Source organism: Eretmochelys imbricata, chromosome 11, assembly GCF_965152235.1.
Source record: "Eretmochelys imbricata isolate rEreImb1 chromosome 11, rEreImb1.hap1, whole genome shotgun sequence".
In the NCBI taxonomy this organism is placed as follows: Eukaryota; Metazoa; Chordata; order Testudines; family Cheloniidae; genus Eretmochelys; species Eretmochelys imbricata.
Window position 1 is genome coordinate 61,270,364 of NC_135582.1, and position 11,157 is coordinate 61,281,520.

Genomic DNA, 11,157 nt, shown 5'->3' on the forward strand with positions numbered 1-11,157 from the left:
CTTTGCTCTATGTGCTTTGTACCTCTGGGGGAATGAATAAAGAATGATTTGGTTGGAAGATTTTGAGTCCCTTTAACCACCTCACTGGTCACAGGTCCTTGGAGTGAACGGACTCACACATAACAAATGCAGCTGGGTTACCATGGTTGGGAAACAGGGATTGCAGCCCAGCCACCCAGTCCCAGAGCTGTTGGACTGCATGCTTCTGCCCAGAGGCAGGTACAGGGAGCCAGGCCTGTCCCATAAGAGGTGGTCTTAAGAAGGACTATATGGGGGTCTAAAGTGCAGTTCGTCCTGTAACTGTGACATTTGGTATTTAGCATCACCTCTTGAAAAATTTAGCAGCCAGGCAAGAGGTGTCGTGTTTTATTGTAGACCCGCTCTACATAGCTGGGAGTGGTTCTCATGTCACTGTAGTTAATCCGCCTCCCCGAGAGGCAGTAGCAGGCAGCTGCTATTTGCATATGTGCAACACAAGCACGTCTTTCTGAAAGTTTAGTCCGTCTGAGCACAGCTGTGCTTAATAGCAAAGAAAGCATTCAAAATGTAAACAACAAGACAGGAGACGTGAATTTCTGTGTATGTAAAAAGCAAGGGTGAGCCAGCTGTGACAGAATAAGAAGTCACCAGTTTCTAAAACCAAACTCAGCCCTTTTTTAAGTTTCTGAATTGTGTGGATTGGAAATTGATCAAACTTTGCAGCTTGCTTCTACCTTCATAATAGGTCAAATCCAAACCCTGGAAATTATCAAAATTCAGTCAGTGAATCATGTCTTCATTTAACTACGAGGCCAAATGGAACAACCGCAAGTAAAAAAAGTACCAACAAAATAATCATCTACAACTACACCCTTCCTAAAAGGAGCTGCTGTCACTGCACGCATTCACCACTGTTCTTAAACCTGTATGCATTGCACTGGGCCTGGACACCCACAAACTTTGGAGAAGTACAGATCCAAATCTAAAATTATGCAGCTCTGATTTATCTTTGGCATCAATATGTTTATTATTTTGCTTCCATTGTCTATCTAGGACTGGAACCAAGATTAGCTAAATGAAATAAGGAAAGAAGACTATGTAGTTTTTCTGGCTAGGATTGACTATGGCAGTGAAGGTAATCTCAAGAGAGATTTTCTTCTCATGTGATTCCCAGTCAAATGTGTCATAGAGGTAGATGCTCCTCTGAATTCCTGACTGTAATTCTCAGTAAGCAAGAAATGAACTACACACATTCATTGATGAGAAAATAGGTCCCTAGTTTGTTTAGTATGACAGGGTAGGTCTCTTGGCAGATGAATGCAGCACTGTGGTTTACCAGACCCCAAATAAACCTGGCCCTCAGTGTCTGAATACCAAACTGTTTGCACACTTCCACCTAGTTAGCCAAGGGCTATTTAAGCCTTACAGAGATAGGCTTAAGGCAAAACCTGGATCTAAACTCACCCCAGGTGAGCCGGATCTAGATTGAGAAATTCTAATTCTTTTCATGTACTGGAAATGTTATTTCTGGAGAAGCCTTTAGTATTTTTTTAAATCCAGACACTTTTTACCCTCTGATTTTAATTCTTCGAACTGCCCCACCCTGCTCTGCACTCTGATGTCTTGCTTCATGCACACAAGACGTGCTTGTACTGCACATATGCAAAAAGCAGCTGCCTGCTACTGCCTCTCGGGGAGGCGGATCAACTACAGTGACATGAGAACCACTCCCAGCTATGTAGAGCGGGTCTACAATAAAACACGATACCTCTTGCCTGGCTGCTAAATTTTTCAAGAGGTGATGCTAAATACCAAATGTCACAGTTACAGGACGAACTGCACTTTAGACCCCCATATAGTCCCTCTTAAGACCACCTCTTATGGGACAGATTATTATTCTTTACACTTCCTGGCCCAGCTATGCTTATTGCTAAGTGGCAGAGAGAATCCAGGCACATCTAACCCCTTTCCTTCTATTGGCAAGTTGATGGGATTCTGTTTCTCCAGTCCTGATGCTGGACCCTTCCCCCTGACATTAGTTTGGGCTCAACAATAGTTTTAAAGAAAATAAATGTGGAAACACAAGAAAACCAAAATGTAACATATGCTCAGGGCTAAAAAGAAAAGCCAAAAGCGGAAGTGAAAATATCAAAGAAAAAGACTCCAGTTAAAAACTGGAAATATTAGAAAAGAAGGATTGTACTTTCACTTGATACAGGTCAAGGAAGACACTAAATACTTATTCCCCTTTCTTTTAATGCAGAGCTACTAGAGGTTTTGTTTTACCACATGGCTGTCACAGAGAGACTCGAAGATATCGGAGTCATTGATCCAGGGTTGCCTTCCTCACTCTCTTCTCTTGCTATTGAGAAGAAGAGGGATGTGTTATAGTCATCTTTGTAGTGGATTATATTTTCCGTATATACCTCTGTTTGCCAGAGTGGGTTGAATTATTGGTTAATCAGACTAATTTATCCCACTTTTTCTACTCATGAATTGATCATAGCTCCAATTCCCACTGTCTCTTGCAGACAAAAGGATGCCAACGACAACACCCAAATTCATCCTGATTTCTAGGAGTTAATCATGAGAATTCACCAAACAGCTTATACACATACACCTCAACTGATGGGCTGTTCATAAACTGTTGTCTTTGCAAATACCCTTGTTTGTTTATTTTCCCCAATGGTATGTAGCGGGTCGCCTAATTCACATGCTATTGTTTCTGCTCTCTGATTGAATGGCTGAAACTTTTAAAACAGGAGTATAATGTATGAAGCATATTAGCTAATGAGCAGCTGCTAATGCATCTCTGTTATGAGTTACCAGATGAATAATAATTTGTGTTAAAATTTACAAAATGCTTAGAATTCATAAATAGACTGGCAATCAAAATCCTAAAATAAACATGACCCCAGAACACCAGCAAAGACCTCTAATCATGAACATAGTCATGAATCACTTTCTTCAATTATTAAACCAGTGCTGCTGCTTACTAATTTGTCTCACCTCTGCAAGGTTACTTTGAAAAAAAAATTAAGATTTTAATTGATTAGAACACATAATACAAACTCCATAGGCAACTAACCATGGACATTTGACAAAAGCTTAATCCGAGAATTTGACATAACAAGGGCAAATAATATGGGTTAGCTGGTGTTTAGAAACGGGACACTTAATTTTTTTAAACATTATAAGGAGGCAGCGTTGCCTAGAATGGAAGACTGAGGGCTTGTTTACACTTACAGGGCTGCAATGGTGCAGCTCTAGTGTTTAGTGAAGACGCTACCTACACCGACGGGCAAGCTTCCCTGAGAGGTGGTAGCTATGTCAACGGGAGAAGCCCTCCCATCAACATAGTGCTGTTTATACTGGGGATTAGGTTGATATAACTATGTTGCTTAAGGGTGTGAATTTCCACATCCCTGAGTGCATAGTTACACCAGCATACGTTAGTAGTGTAGACCAAGCCTGGGAATCAGGAGACCTGGGTTTCTCTTCCTAACAATGTCTTGCCACCTCTTAGAGGTGTTGTGAACCTACTTATCTGTCTTGGTAATTCTATTATGCACATTCACATGGCATCTGGGTATTAATTAAAGCATGTGAAATGCTTTGAGCTCCTTGAAAGGAAGGCACTTTTAAAACGGTGTATGTGATGCTTTTAAAAAAACTAGTATGGATTCTCCAAACCATCCAGATTTCTCAGGGTGGTAGGGTTTATTTTTGTACACTCTCCTCTAAGGAATATTTTGAAAGAAATATTTACATGGTGAGTTAAGGCAGGATTCATTTTTCTAAGAAGCATCCAGCTTAAAATTAAGAAGGACTTCTCAGAATTTTGGTTGCTGGTTCCCGAGTGGAAATGTTTGAAGCTGTTGCTAGCATATTTATGGTGTTTAATATTCCATCCCAGAAAACATTTCTAATTTACTATGACTCAGTATTTTTCTTTTTTTTTTTGCAACAGAAAAACAATAAAACTTCTGTTTCTCATCGAATTTTGGCAGAGAATGACACTGCAGGCTGGCTTTGGCAGAACCACAGTCTGAGAAAAGGTCACTCTTTTGGCAGAAAGTTGTTGAATTTGGACATCATCTAGGTTTGCCCAGGCCTTTGGAAGCCACTGTCTTCAGGTAAAGAACTCATGTGAAAGTGCTTATTCTACAAGTTACTCTTTATTAGTGTCAACCAAAATAATCACTTCCTGTGAGGGACACTCAGCATGAGGTAATCCCAAGGACAATGTTCCACTGTATTATCAGGCTGGGCTGTTTACCAGCTCCACAGATATTTCTTTAAAGGGGACAATAATTGTATTGCACAACAAATTCTGACTTCATAAAGAGAACTGTTTGTTCCTGAGTTTGTAAACAGGGGGAGAGCTGTATAGGGAAGGTATGTCAGATGGGTGCTGTATATATTAAAAAAAAAACAACCCTAAAAAAATTCAGGAAACCCAAGAGATAAGAAGGCACATGATTCTCCTAGCCTGGGGTGCCATTTGGTCTAGGGCTGGCCCTGACTGAAGCCAATGGAGCTCTGACAGTTCACACCAGCTGAGGCTCTGCCCCTGTATTTATGCAGTGTGGCTAATTCAGGACTACTATAAAACCTTAACCTTGACATAACCTGAGAACGGGTCAGATTTTCAAAAGTGCCTGCATGACTCAGGAGCCTAAAGTCCATTTTCAAAAGTAACAGGCACCGTGGAGTCTACCTGTCATTGCGAGCCAGTGGGATTTAAGGTCATGAATACTTAAATTGCTTCTGAAAATTTTACCCTTGATGTCAATGGGTATTGGACAGCTACATTCCTTTGAGGTACATTTCAAAGGTGTTTTAATATATTTCCAATTTTCCTCTCTTTGAAGGCTCTATATAGATAGAAGAATGCAAAGATAACCCCAATACATTTCAGGACTTTGAAACATTTAGTAACATTTTTTTCTGTAAAATATGTGTGTACACAATATATTTACAGAGGTGTGCTACAATGGTTTTATTGGAAGCCAGTGTAGCTCATGGAGAGGGGAATGGGCCGGAACACAGGAGATCAATTCTATTCTTGGCTTTACCATCAGGGAGGTGACTTGTCCATGGTCACTCTGCCTGTCTCCCACTCTGTAAAATGGGAGAATTATATGTACTCCTCTTTGTAAAATGCTTCTGAGACCACCAGATGAAAAGTGCTCCGTAAGCACAAGCTTGCATAGTGAGTGGACATTTTGGCGGGAGGACTTGTATAGTTCATACAGTGCCTCATGAATAATGTGACCCTTCATCAAACCCTTTATATCACACCATATTACTATGCATTTTCTCTCTCTCAAAAAGTGCGTGGTTACATTCACACACTCCTTCTACTGAGGATTTTTAGGCAAAAGAAAGGTGCACTCTAGCACTATTCATACCAAATAGCTCTTTAGAGTTGCTTAGAAAGAATGAAGTTGTTTTGAGCTCTTTAGGTGGTGTAATGAGCCCATCTACTTGATCAGTGGAGCACTAGCCAACTAAACAAAATAAACAGAATAAGGTCCATATGAACAACAGTTCAGACACATATGATCCATATCATGATATGGTGGAAGTGGATTCCATAAGACAATATTAAATAGATTCTTTGCAGAGTATTATAGTTTAGTTCAGTAACTGAAAAGTCAATGATTTCACAGTGTATGCTCACAAGTTATATGGGCATCTGGATGACCTGCTGTTTTCCTATTGGATTGACCTGGGTAGGACAAGCTAATGCTAATATAATGTCACAACTAATGTTCTAGGAAGCCCCTGTGTTTTTATTAGTCTGAGAACAGAGCGTGTAGAAGTGCATGTTGAGAGCTGCTAGGGTGCAGGGCAATTCCCATGGAAGTCAAGGGGAACCTCTCCATTTACAGTTTAGACTCCAGCCTTACAGATTAGGCTCCTAGTTTGTTCTCTCCATTTTTTGAGTTTGTTTTCTGTGCTTTATAGAAGTTGAACATTGGAGGAGACCCCAAGTCAGTGCTTCCTGATTCTTCTTCACACAACGGGTAAAGTGATCCTCTGGCTAGGACTTACGAGGAGAGGCTGAGGGAACTAGGATTATTTAGTCTACAGAAGAGAAGAGTGAGAGGAGATTTGATAGCAGCCGTCAACTACCTGAAGGGGGGTTCCAAAGAGGATGGAGCTAGGTTGTTCTCAGTAGTGGCAGATGACAGAACAAGGAGCACTGGTCTCAAGTTGCAGTGGGAGAGGTCTAGGTTGGATATCAGGAAAAACTATTTCACTAGGAGGGTGGTGAAGCACTGGAATGGGTTACCTAGGGAGGTGGTGGAATCTCCATCTTTAGAGGTTTTTAAGGCCCACTTTGACAAAGCCCTGGCTGGGATGATTTAGTGGGTGTTGGTCCTGCTTTGAGCAGGGGATGGGACTAGATGACCTCCTGAGGTCTCTTCCAAACCTAATATTCTATGATTCTATGATTTCTTGGGATTGTTTAAAAGGTGCCTGATTTAGTCTCAGAGGAATCACAGTGGATCACATCCACAAGAGAGGAAATTCAGAAAGTTGCCAAAAAACCCAGTCCCAGCCATTATTGGTGTAGCAGGGGACTTTTCTGATGAAAATGAACAGCATTTTCAGCTTTGTGCTGAAAATCTGGAGTGGTATTTTATGTCTCATGGAGTTACTCAAAGAAAAAGACAGTGGCCCCTGAAGTCAACAGCAAAATTCCCATTTATTTTAGTGGGACCAGGACATTATACTGCAGAGGAGAGGAAACATTCACCTCTCCCAATACAGGACCAAACGACACTCTCATTTCCAGCAGTGCAAATGTGGAGTAGCCCCACTGAAACTAGCAAAATGACTCCAGATTTGCACTGATGTGACTCCAAACAGAATTTGCCAGACAGAGTCCAGACGGCCTAATCAGATGGAAATCTGAGTTAAAAATGGGTTTAGGACATAAAATTAACTTTATTGTAGAATACTACCAGCTATGTTTTCGCTATTGCTTAACAAGGGGAACACTGTCTGAATACCTGGGAAAATTAAAGAAAGAGACTTGTCATTCTGGGCCATTTCTAGATGTTTTCTGACAGGCTTTTCTGTGGTTTGTCCTGAGCTAGCAGACCTGAGCACTTGTACAACCCCTCCGCTCCTTCAGAGGAGCCTTGGCTTTGGAGAAGGACCATAGAGCTGAAGTGACAAAGGGAAGTTTCTAAAGTGTTTAGAAGTAAACAGTTTAAAAACCAGTGATTAGAACAGCATGGTCCCAGTTTGGAGGAGAAAGGGAGCCAATGCAAGATGTGTGTCCTTGGAAACAGAACAGTGGTTTGTGCTCCTGTTAAAGGCTAGGTGGATTGGAAGTGAGGATGCTGCAAGCTTGTTGAAGAGCATGCCCTTTACACTGGACCCCACAGCAGGGATCAAAGAGAAAGCTATTAGGCAGCGCTAAATACCTCACTGAAGAACATGAGGAATTGGAAAAGGCAGCACTGGAACTGCTGGTTAGCACCGAGAAAATAATACATTGGGCAGCTGCGTGGGCCTGCACGCTATGGATGCAGTTTCTCAAATTGCATATGGACTGTCTCAAACACAATTTGGTAACAGTGCACTTAGAGCCAATACTATGCGCCAGATTGGCCCTGACCCTTCTGAGTGCTACTGGGGAAGGTGGGGAATGGAAAGTGGGGAATGGGACAAGGAGCCTTACTCCCCCTCCCCTCCAAAAAGGGTCAGGGACAACTACCATCTCTGTGCTCAGGACTGTTCAAGGTCTGTTCCCTATGCTTTCCCCATCCCAAGAGTCATGAGGGGCTCAAAAAAGAGGGCAGGTAGGTACAGGGCCATGGCTGAACCACAGCCAACAGCAGAAAGGGCAGGCTGTGCATTCCCACTGTGCACCAGGGAAGGGATAGTACTTTCTAAGGCACAACCCCATCCTGCACTCACCCAGGGGTTCGCCAACATTCCCGCACTTAGGGATGTGCCTAAATGGCACCATTTTACCCAGTGTCCACAAGACAGAGACTTCAGCTTTGGGAAAAATTAAGGTAAAAGCAGAATGTTGTGTTAAACAACACAGTTCAAATCTGATTTTGACAAAGGGGTCAATTCCATCAGTGTTGGAGCCATTATAGGTTAAATCACCTATGTCTGCATTGATTCCAAGTATAGAAAGTATCCAATACCCAGGCAACATCATGTGTACAGTACATTGATGTGTTTGGGCCTGGATTGGGTCTGATACAAAGTGTGCAGGCTCATCTGCCTGTACCAGTGATAGGATGGCACAATTTTGCAAGATGAGACCAATATTAGTTAACAAGGCATTTAGGGAGACCAAGAATTCACTGAGATGTTCAACGGTGTTAGAAACTCTGAGCTCAAATTACAATACCTGTTAGCCTGGATCAACAGGAACTGGTTCAACAGGATCAACAGGAACTGGTTTAGTCATCTCACCTAAAAAACCCATCTCTTGGTGTGATGTTACACCCTATATTCTTCATTAGAAATATTGTTATGATATGAATATGGCATAACTAAGATACATTTTATGCAAGATGGGTCATATGAGGTATCATTGGAAAGGTTATGATCTACTGAATGTGTTTACCCAATTTGTATGCACGATTAATTTCTGTATCTGAAGTTAGGAATATTGACTATGTAACAATTATAGCTGTGTGTGTCCTTGGGGGAACCCCCACCAGACAGTAGCCAATCAACCTGAATGAGACATTTAAGAAGGACAATAGAACTTTGGAGATACTAATCTCCTGAGAAGCTTCCTGGGATGTTGCTTTGACACTGCAGGGTCATCTGATGATGTCACCTGGTACGTAGTACCACCTTGGACACTGCTGGTATTTTTCCACTGGAAACAAAGGGTTCCCACCTTATGCAAATTCTATTTAAGGCTGGGGAGTAAATCAATCAAGACTCGTCTTCATTGCCTCCCGGTCCAAGAAGGAAGATTGCTAAAAAACACCGAAAGAGAAAGGCAGGGGTTAAGTCCAGGCTGAGACAGGGGTCCAGTCTGTAAAGAGAAATAACTGGAACTCTCAGCTACAGAAACTCTTCAACTTGCCTAAAACAACATTTAGAGTGAGAAATTACAATTTGTAACCTGTTTCATGAGTGTATTAAGCTTTGTTTGTGTGTTTTGTTTTATTTTCTTGGTAATCTGCTTTATTTTGTTTGCTATCCTTTATAATCACTTAAAATTTACCTTCTGTAGTTAATAAACTTATTTCTTGTTTATTTCAAAACCCAGTTTGTGCAATTCATATCCGGGGATCTTTCTATACAGTGCAAGACAGTATTATTTTGGGTTTATACCCCAAAGGAAGTGTGCATGTGAATGCTGGGCACTCCCTGAGCTGGTTCCCCCCAAACAGAGCTAATCTAAGTGTCTCTGTGTCCATCTGCAGCTGGGTGTGGCCTTACCTGTGTGGTTGCTAGAGAAGGCTTGAGGGCCTGGCACAGCTAGGACAGGGTGAAGAAACCCAGGCTGGTGGAATGGGTGGAACCAGTGGGACCGCAGCACATCAGGTGGCATCCCGGATGGGGAGGGGGTGGGGGATGAACACATCACACTTGGGTTTTTCATTTTTCCCAAAAACAAAAAACTGGGCTCAGACAGAAAAGCCTGGGTCTAGCGTCATGAAATTCCATGAGTTTCCACACGGATTGTAGACCACAAGCCTCTTGTTAAAATTCTTGGACTGGCAGTGGGTAGAGCAGCTGAACTAGCTACCAGATTACAGAGCTGGGCTCTGAATGAAGCGTCTCATCCAAGAGATCTTGGGTGCATGCTATCTATACACCAAAGAAGCACTGTTGAACTATCATCCCCAGCGGCTATCAAAAGTGAAAAATCCACAACCTGATTTTTCAGAAAATCCTGGTTGGAAACCACTCTCCCTATTGACGATGAAATAAATAGCAGCAGACTGTATATGGTAGGGTATCCTTAGGACTACATAAATATCCCTGCAAGCCCGATATCTGCCAGAATTACAGGGAAACCACCCTGAAATAGTTAAGTCACTGTGCATCACAACATATGTGCCATGAAATGCCTGCCATTCTATCTTGCCATCCACAGAGAAGATTCCAATCTAATTTGCAGAGAAAAAACAAGCAAGTGTTTATTATAACAGCTGATGATAATGGTTCTAAATATTATGACCTCTAGCATAGAAGTAACTGAGAAATTTGTTTTCTGAATGTTCACGCTCTTTAGATGTCAGATCAGACATCAGTCTCCATGTTGCAGGTCAAGTCCTCTCCTGGGGCAGGGCATGAGTCTTGATAGGCCTGCAGTCGTGCCTGTGCACCCCCAGCTCAGGGCAGTGTGGCCTAGCAGCCAGAGTCAGTCACTGGCCCCTGGCTCAGGGATGTGCAGCCTAGCAGCCAGTTACTGTCAGAATGAGCAGCCACCCCAGGCTGGGCAGCAGCCAGGATGGGGGACCCAGGCCCTCCCTCTCCAGTGGGTCCCAACCCAGAGTCCTGTTGGTGGCAGGGTTACCTGCCACCAGCTCAGCAGGGATCCAGCCAAAACACACCAAGCTAGTCTCTGGTTGTCCAACCAACTCCCCACAAAGACTCCCTGGGTTACTTCTTACCCGCTTTGCCACATCTTGTGGCTTCCTAGTTTCCCTGGTTCCTTCTCCCTTGGTAGTGTCCGGAGCCTGGGGATTGAGGGTTGCTGTCAGCTAGCTGGCCTCTGCATTGTAAAGTGCCCACATGCCTTCAGCAGGAGCCAGCAGCACACCTCCTTCCCCTACAGCAGTCAGCCCAGACTGAGCCAGGCTGCTCCCTCTTATACTGGTGTTGCACTTCAAGCATGCCCAGTAGGGCCATGGGGGTGTGGTTTTGTCAGCCCACAGTGAGGGGCATGCACTCAGGACAGGACAGGACAGGACACTCCAAAATTCACATCTAAGGAATTTCAGACGTTCTTTATGGAGGATGGTAGAACGCATACTAAGTCAGCTGCTTAATGTAAACTTTAATATGAACTCAGGAATCAGTTTGTTTAAGAGAACAGGCATAGCACTATGTTACTTTTTGCCAAAATATACTCTCTCTCTTTCTCTCTCCCTAAATAGTGAAATATTGTAGCTTGAAGTCCATTCTGATGGCGTTTTGAGAGGGAAGTCAAGGCATTGTAGGCCAAAC